The sequence below is a fragment of the Berghia stephanieae genome, chromosome 12 (assembly GCF_034508935.2).
Source record: "Berghia stephanieae isolate SIO BIC M18660-M18661 chromosome 12, UCSD_Bste_1.3, whole genome shotgun sequence".
Classification (NCBI taxonomy): Eukaryota; Metazoa; Mollusca; class Gastropoda; order Nudibranchia; family Aeolidiidae; genus Berghia; species Berghia stephanieae.
In genome coordinates this window covers 40,878,287-40,888,901 of record NC_088371.1, presented here as the reverse complement: position 1 = coordinate 40,888,901, position 10,615 = coordinate 40,878,287, and the positions used below count along the sequence as shown (strand labels likewise).

The following is a 10,615-nucleotide window of genomic DNA, read 5'->3' as shown; positions in this document are numbered from 1 at the left end:
ATAGTCTGACACTAAAAGAAATCACACATTGAGTTGTATTGGTTGATCAAGTGTTCAGAGTCTGAAACACACGGATTTGGGGTGACCTACCCTGTATCCACGGACTGGTCATCTAACACAAAATCTTCATTGTAATCAATCACGCATTCATTGGCGTTGGGGTTCTCGTCACAGAGAGGCCATAGCCGTGGGGGTAGCTCAGTACTTTGGGTGAATTTGGGTCTTCCAGTTTTGGGGCGGGCGGTACGGTCTTCCTTTACACCTTTGGCCGTACCTTTTGATCGGCGACCTCATTCCCTTCAGAATTAATAATAATAATGAAATTTATTTATATTGCGCCCAATTCTCCATACATTAAAGTTCTATGCGAATAAGAATTGCATCAATCCATTCCAATTGAAAAGAAGAAGGAGAAGAAGAAGAAGAGGAAGAAGAAGAAGAAGAAGAAGAAGAAGAAGAAGAAGAAGAAGAAGAAGAAGAAGAAGAAGAAGAAGAAGAAGAAGAAGAAGAAGAAGAAGAAGAATAAAGAACAAACAAAATACTGTATTTTAATTGTTGAAAATAATAAGAAGTGAAGTAATAAGGAAAGTGCCAGAAGACAACAGACACACCCATTTATACAAGCACGAACCAACAAACACACACACACACACACACAAACACCCACAACCTCACAAACACACACATATTCACCAAAACGTATTGCCCACATATATATTTCAATATATATATTGTTTAAATTGACAACTCTCTTGGTGGTGCATTATACCAAAATCACATCAAAATACAAGTCCTAGTATTTAGATTTTATGGTTGAAAAGGCTAAACGTAAACACATAGTCTGACACTAAAAGAAATTACACATTGAGTTGTATTGGTTGAACAAGTGTTCAGAGTCTTAAACTCACTGATTTGGGGCGACCTACCCGGTATCCACGGACTGGTCATCTAACACAAAATCTTCATTGTAATCAATCACGCATTCATTGGCGTTGGGGTTCTCGTCACAGAGAGGCCATAGCCGTGGGGGTAGCTCAGTATTTTGGGTGAATTTGGGTCTTCCAGTTTTGGGGCGGGCGGTACGGTCTTCCTTTACACCTTTGGCCGTACCCTTTGATAGGCGACCCCATTGCCTTTGTAATTAAAGGAAGAAAAAGAAGAAAAAAGAGCAAACAAAATACAATGCTTTTTTGTTGTTGTTAGTTATAACAAGAAGTGAATTGAGAATGAAAGTGCTAGAAGACAATAGAGAATAAAAATTTCGCGGCGATGGGGGCGCGAACCCGCGATGCTATTAGTGCGACAACTCTACCTCGCTGTGGAAATGGTAGCGCTACTGTCAGTAGTATCAATCTCTGTGTCTATTTTGAACCACTCTACCCGACTACTTGATGTCATGGGTTCAACAAACAAACGACGCAAAGTTTGTTAGCCAGTATATAAAATTAATAGCCATATTCTCAACTCAAACACGTAACACAGAACCGATCCAGGCATAGAGTAAGCTCTGGTGTTTGGGGGTGAATATTAATTCAGAGAAGTGAGTGGAGCAGGCACTTATGTTGATAATAACAAGAAGCAAAGTGAGTAGAATATTTAATGACACATTTCAGATTTGAAGAAATCCAAAGCGGTAATATAGTTAATATTAATGTTCAATACAAGGGAAACAATCCTTGTATTGTGTTGTCTTGTTGTATTGTTTCAGTTATGATCCTTTGATGATCCTTCTTTTTATTGTGTTCCTGTTCATAATATTCAGTTCCGGAATAAACACTTCCGTTTTTTGAATCTTGGAAGTCAGCCATGATCAACAACCGGTCTTATAAAGTTATCTTCAATAATCTACAACAATCTTCAATAATCTACAACAATCTTTAATAATCTACAACAATCTTCAATAATCTACAACAATCTTCAATGATCTACAACAATCTTTAATAATCTACAACAATCTTCAATAATCTACAACAATCTTTAATAATCTACAACAATCTTTAATAGTCTACAACAATCTTTAATAATCTACAACAATCTTTAATAATCTACAACAATCTTTAATAATCTACAACAATCTTCAATAATCTACAACAATCTTTAATAATCTACAACAATCTTCAATAATCTACAACAATCTTTAATAATCTACAACAATCTTTAATAATCTACAACAATCTTTAATAATCTACAACAATCTTCAATAATCTACAACAATCTTCAATAATCTACAACAATCTTTAATAATCTACAACAATCTTCAATAATCTACAACAATCTTTAATAATCTACAACAATCTTTAATAATTTACAACAATCTTCAATGATCTACAACAATCTTTAATAATCTACAACAATCTTCAATAATCTACAACAATCTTCAATAATCTACAACAATCTTTAATAATCTACAACAATCTTCAATAATCTACAACAATCTTTAATAATCTACAACAATCTTTAATAATCTACAACAATCTTTAATAATCTACAACAATCTTCAATGATCTACAACAATCTTTAATAATCTACAACAATCTTCAATAATCTACAACAATCTTCAATAATCTACAACAATCTTCAATAATCTACAACAATCTTCAATGATCTACAACATTCTTTAATAATCTACAACAATCTTCAATAATCTACAACAATCTTCAATAATCTACAACAATCTTTAATAATCTACAACAATCTTCAATGATCTACAACAATCTTCAATAATCTACAACAATCTTTAATAATCTACAACAATCTTAATAATCTACAACAATCTTCAATAATCTACAACAATCTTCAATAATCTACAAGAATCTTTAATAATCTACAACAATCTTTAATAATCTACAACAATCTTCAATAATCTACAACAATCTTCAATGATCTACAACAATCTTTAATAATCTACAACAATCTTCAATAATCTACAACAATCTTCAATAATCTACAACAATCTTCAATAATCTACAACAATCTTCAATAATCTACAACAATCTTTAATAATCTACAACAACCTTCAATAATCTACAACAATCTTCAATAATCTACAACAATCTTTAATAATCTACAACAGTTTTCAATAATCTACAACAGTCTTCAATAATCTACAACAATCTTTAATAATCTACAACAATCTTCAATAATCTACAACAATCTTCAATAATCTACAACAATCTTTAATAATCTACAACAATCTTTAATAATCTACAACAATCTTTAATAATCTACAACAATCTTCAATGATCTACAACAATCTTTAATAATCTACAACAATCTTCAATAATCTACAACAATCTTCAATAATCTACAACAATCTTCAATAATCTACAACAATCTTCATACTACAACAATCTTTAATAATCTACAACAATCTTCATAATCTACAACAATCTTCAATAATCTACAACAATCTTAATAATCTACAACAATCTTCAATATCTACAACAATCTTCAATAATCTACAACAATCTTTATAATCTACAACATCTTAATAACTACAAACTAATCTTCAATAATCTACAACAATCTTCAATAATCTACAACAATCTTAATAATCTACAACAATCTTAATAATCTACAACAATCTTCAATATCTACAACAATCTTAATAATCTACAACATCTTCAATAATCTACAACAATCTTCAATGATCTACAACAATCTTTAATAATCTACAACAATCTTCAATAATCTACAATCTTCAATAATCTACAACAATCTTATAATCACAACAATCTTCAATTCATTACAACAATCTTTAATAATCTACAACAACTTCAATAATCTACAACAACTTCAATAATCTCAACACTTAATAATCACAACTCTTCAAAATCTACAACATCTTAATAATCTACAACAATCTTAATAATCACAACAATCTTAATAATCTACAACATCTTCAATAACTACAACATCTTAATAATCTAAATCTTAATAATCTACAACAATCTTCAATAATCTACAACATTTAATATCTACAACATCTTCAATAATCTACACAATCTTCAATAATTACAACAATCTTCAATAATCTACAACAATCTTCAATAATCTACAACAATTTATAATCTACAACATCTTAATAATCTAAATCTTCAATAATCACAACATCTTTAATAATCTACAACAATCTTCAATATCTACAACATCTTAATATCTACACATCTTCATAATCTACAACAATCTTAATATCTACAACAATCTTCAATAATCTACAACAATCTTAATAATCTACAACATCTTCAATAATCTACAACATCTTCAATAATCTACAACAATCTTAATAATCTACAACATCTTCAATAATCTACACAATCTTATAATCTACAACAATCTTAATAATCTACAACAATCTTCAATAACTACAACATCTTCAATAATTACAACAATCTTTAATAATCTACAACAATCTTCAATAATCTCAACATCTTCAATAATCTACAACAATCTTAATAATCTACAACAATCTTCAATAATCTACAAAATCTTTAATAATCTACAACAATCTCAATAATCTAAACAATCTTCAATATCTACAACAATCTTAATAATCTACAACAATCTAATAATCTACAAACAAATCTTAATAATCTACAACAATCTTCAATAATCTACAACAATCTTCATAATCACACAATCTTAATAATCTACAACCAATATCAAAATCTACAACAATCTTCAATATTCTACAACAATCTTTAATAATCTACAACAATCTTAATAATCTACAACAATTTCAATAATCTACAACAATCTTTAATAATCTACACAATCTTAAATCTACAACAATCTCAATAATCTACAACAATCTTTAATAATCTACAACAACTCAATAATTACAACAATCTTTATAATCTACAACAATCTTCAATATCTACAACATCTTTAATAACTACAACAATCTCAATAATCTACACAATCTTAATATTCAAAATCTTTAATAATCTACAACATCTTATAATCTACACAACTCAATTCTACACAATCTTCAAAATCACAACAATCTAAATCTACAACTCTTTAAATCTACAACAATCTTAATATCTACAACATCTTAATACTACAACAATCTTAATAATCTACAAATCTTCATAATCTACAACAATCTTTAATATCTACAACAATCTTCAATAATCTACAACAATCTTAATAATCTACAACAATCTTCAATATCTACAAACAATTCTTAATATCTACAACAATCTTTAATAATCTACAAAATCTAATAATCACAACAATCTTCAATAATCTACAACATCTTCAATATCTACAACAATCTTCAATATCTACAACAATCTTAATAATCTACAACAATCTTTAATAATCTACAACAATCTTCAATGATCTACAACAATCTTAATATCAAACAATCTTAATATCTACAACAATCTTCAATAAGCTACAACATCTTCATATTACACAATCTCAATAATCTACAACAATCTTTAATAACTACAACAATCTTCATAATCTACAACAATCTTTAATATCTACACAATCTTAATAATCTACAACAATTTAATAATCTACACAATCTTTAATATCTACAACAATCTTCATATCACAACATCTTTAATAATCTACAACAATCTTTAATACAAACAATCTTTATAATCTACAACAATCTTTATTAATCTACACAATCTTCATAACTACACAATCTTAAAAACTACACAATCTTCAATATCTACACAATCTTAATAATCACAACATCTTATAATCTACAACAATCTTAATAATCTACAACAATCTTCATAATCTACACATCTTCATACTACAACAATCTTCAATATCTACACAATCTTAATAATCTACAACAATCTTCAATAACTACAACAATCTCAATAATCACAACAATCTTTAATAATCTACAACAATCTTTAATATCTACAACAATCTTCAATAATCTACAACAATCTTCAATAATCACAACAATCTTAATAATCTACAACAATCTTCATATCTACAACATCTTAATATCTACAACAATCTTCAATAATCTACAACAATCTCAATAATCTACAACAATCTTAATAATCTACAACATCTCAATATCTACAACAATCTTAATAATCTACAACAATCTTTAATAATCTACAACAATCTTCATAAGCACAACAATCTTTAATATCTACAACAATTTATATCTACAACAATCTTCAATACTCTACAACAATCTTAATAATCACAACAATTTCAATGATCTACAACATCTTTAATATCTACAACAATCTTCAAATCTCAACAATCTTCATAATCTACAACAATCTTCATATCTACAACAATCTTATAATCTACAACAATCTTCATATCTACAACATCTTCAATAATCTACAACAATCTTAATAATTACAACAATCTTCAATATCTACAACAATCTTAATAATCTACAACATCTTTAATAATCTACAACAATCTCATATCTACAACAATCTTTAATGATCTACAACAATCTTAATAATCTACAACAATCTTCAATAACTACACAATCTTAATATCTACACAATCTTTAATAATCTACAACATCTAATAACACAACATCTTCAATAATCTACAACAATCTTAAATCTACAACAATCTTCAATATCTACACAATCTTCAATATCTACAACATCTTCAATATCTAAAAATCTTAATCAACATCTTCAAACTCACACAATCTTATACCAATCTCATATCCAACAACTTCATAATCTACAACAATCTTATAATCTACAACAATCTTCAATAATCTACAACAATCTTTAATAATCTACAACAATCTTTAATAATCTACAACAATCTTTAATAATCTACAACAATCTTCAATAATCTACAACAATCTTTAACTACAACAATCTTCAATATCTACAACAATCTTCAATAATCTACAACAATCTTCAATAATCTACAACAATCTTCAATAATCTACAACAATCTTAATAATCTACAACAATCTTCAATAATCTACAACAATCTTCAATAATCTACAACAATCTTCAATAATCTACAACAATCTTTAATAATCTACAACAGTCTTCAATAATCTACAACAATCTTCAATAATCTACAACAATCTTTAATAATCTACAACAATCTTAATATCTACAACAATCTTCAATAATCTACAACAATCTTCAATATCTACAACAATCTTCAATAATCTACAACAATCTTCAATAATCTACAACAATCTTCAATATCTACAACAATCTTCAATATCTACAACAATCTTTAATAATCTACAACAATCTTAATAACTACAACAATCTTCAATAATCTACAACAATCTTCAATAATCTACAACATCTTCATACTACATAATCACATAAACACAACATCTTCAATAATCTACAACAATCTTAATAATCTACAACAATCTTCAATAATCTACAACAATCTTAATAATCTACAACATCTTCAATAATCTACAACAATCTTAATAATCTACAACAATCTTAATAATCTACAACAATCTTCAATAATCTACAACAATCTTCAATAATCTACAACAATCTTAATAATCTACAACAATCTTCAATAATCTACAACAATCTTCAATAATCTACAACAATCTTCAATAATCTACAACAATCTCTACAACAATCTTAATAATCTACAACAATCTTATAATCTACAACAATCTTCAATATCACAAAATCTAATAATCTACAACAATCTTAATAATCTACAACAATCTTAATAATCTACAACAATCTTAATAATCTACAACAATCTTAATAATCTACAACAATCTTTAATAATCTACAACAATCTTCAATAATCTACAACAATCTTCAATAATCTACAACAATCTTAATAATCTACAACAATCTTAATAATCTACAACAATCTTCAAAATCTACAACAATCTTCAATAATCTACAACAATCTTCAATAATCTACAACAATCTTCAATAATCTACAACAATCTTAATAATCTACAACATCTTCAAAATCTTCAAAATCCTTCAATAATCTACAACAATCTTAATAATCTACAACAATCTTAATAATCTACAACAATCTTAATAATCTACAACAATCTTAATAATCACAACAATCTTAATATCACAAATCTTAATAATCTACAACAATCTTCAATAATCTACAACAATCTTAATAATCTACAACAATCTTCAATAATCTACAACAATCTTAATAATCTACAACAATCTTCAATAATCTACACAATCTTAATAATCTACAACATCTTCATAATCTACCAATCAATATTACAACAATCTAATATCACAATAATATCAAACATCTAATAATAAACAATCTATCACAACATCTTAATATCTAAACATCTAATAACTACAACATTAACTACACATCTTAATATCTACACATCTATAATCTACAATCTATAACAACTCTAATATCCACATCTTAATATCTAAACAATTTATAATTACAACAATCTAATATACAACATCTATAATCACACAATTTAATAACCAACATCTAATAATCTCACATTAATCTACAACAACTAATATCTCAAATCTATACTCAACAATATACTACAAAATAATAACTACATCTTACTACAACACTTCATAATCAAACAATCTATAATCTCAACATTAATATCTAACATCTAATCTCAATCTATACTACAAATTATATCAAACAATTTATATCTAAATCTTAATATCTCAATCTATATCTAACACTTATATCACAACATCTATATCTAACATCTTAATATCAACATCTATATCTACAACAATTAATCTACACAATTTATATTAAACTTAATCAACAACTTATATCTAAACAATCTTATATCTACAACAATCTATACACAACACTTCATAATCACAATCTAATACTACAACATCTATATCACACTTATAATAACTAAACTACACATTTCAAATCTCTTCAATAATCTACAACAATCTTCAATAATCTACAACAATCTTTAATAATCTACAACAATCTTCAATAATCTACAACAATCATCAATAATCTACAACAATCTTCAATAATCTACAACAATCTTCAATAATCTACAAACAATCTTAATAATCTACAACAATCTTCAATAATCTACAACAATCTTCAATAATCTACAACAATCTTCAATAATCTACAACAATCTTCAATAATCTACAACAATCTTCAATAATCTACAACAATCTTCAATAATCTACAACAATCTTCAATAATCTACAACAATCTTCAATAATCTACAACAATCTTCAATAATCTACAACAATCTTCAATAATCTACAACAATCTTCAATAATTACTACAACATCTTCAATAATCTACAACAATCTTTCAATAATCTACAACAATCTTCAATAATCTACAACAATCTTTCAATAATCTACAACAATCTTCAATAATCTACAACAATCTTCAATAATCTACAACAATCTTCAATAATCTACAACAATCTTCAATAATCTACAACAATCTTTAATAATCTACAACAATCTTAATAATCTACAACAATCTTCAATAATCTACAACAATCTTAATAATCTACAACAATCTTCAATAATCTACAACAATCTTCAATAATCTACAACAATCTTCAATAATCTACAACAATCTTTCAATAATCTACAACAATCTTCAATAATCTACAACAATCTTCAATAATCTACAACAATCTTTAATAATCTACAACAATCTTCAATAATCTACAACAATCTTCAATAATCTACAACAATCTTCAATAATCTACAACAATCTTCAATAATCTACAACATCTTCAATAATCTACAACAATCTTCAATAATCTACAACAATCTTAATAATCTACAACAATATAATCTACAACAATCTTCAATAATCTACAACAATCTTCAATAATCTACAACAATCTTAATAATCTACAACAATCTTCAATAATCTACAACAATCTTCAATAATCTACAACAATCTTCAATATCTACAACAATCTTCAATAATCTACAACAATCTTCAATAATCTACAACAATCTTAATAATCTACAACAATCTTCAATAATCTACAACAATCTTCAATAATCTACAACAATCTTCAATAATCTACAACAATCTTCAATAATCTACAACAATCTTCAATAATCTACAACAATCTTTCAATAATCTACAACAATCTTCAATAATCTACAACATCTTTAATAATCTACAACAATCTTCAATAATCTACAACAATCTTTAATAATCTACAACATCTTCATATACTACAACAATCTTCAATAATCTACAACAATCTTCAATAATCTACAACAATCTTTAATAATCTACAACAATCTTCAATAATCTACAACAATCTTAATAATCTACAACAATCTTTAATAATCTACAACAATCTTCAATAATCTACAACAATCTTTAATAATCTACAACAATCTTCAATAATCTACAACAATCTTTATAATCTCAACAATCTCAACTACAACAATCTTTAATAATCTACAACAATCTTCAATAATCTACAACAATCTTCAATAATCTACAACAATCTTCAATAATCTACAAACAAATCTTCAATAATCTACAACAATCTTTAATAATCTACAACAATCTTCAATAATCTACAACAATCTTCAATAATCTACAACAATCTAATAATCACAACAATCTTAATAATCTACAACAATCTTCAATAATCTACAACAATCTT

General features: G+C 26.3%; 1 protein-coding gene across 2 annotated transcripts in view; it reads right to left on the bottom strand.

The window, feature by feature from the left end:
• Positions 1-297, bottom strand: part of LOC144957684 (uncharacterized) — a 30,281-nt gene extending 29,984 nt beyond the window's left edge. The window contains exon 1 of one of the 2 annotated variants that reach the window (XM_078889040.1): positions 91-297. The gene's annotated coding sequence lies outside the window, so the exon portion shown is untranslated. The remainder of the gene's footprint in view (positions 1-90) is intronic. The other variant, XM_078889041.1, reaches the window with a different exon arrangement.
• Between the last annotated feature and the right edge of the window lie 10,318 nt (positions 298-10,615).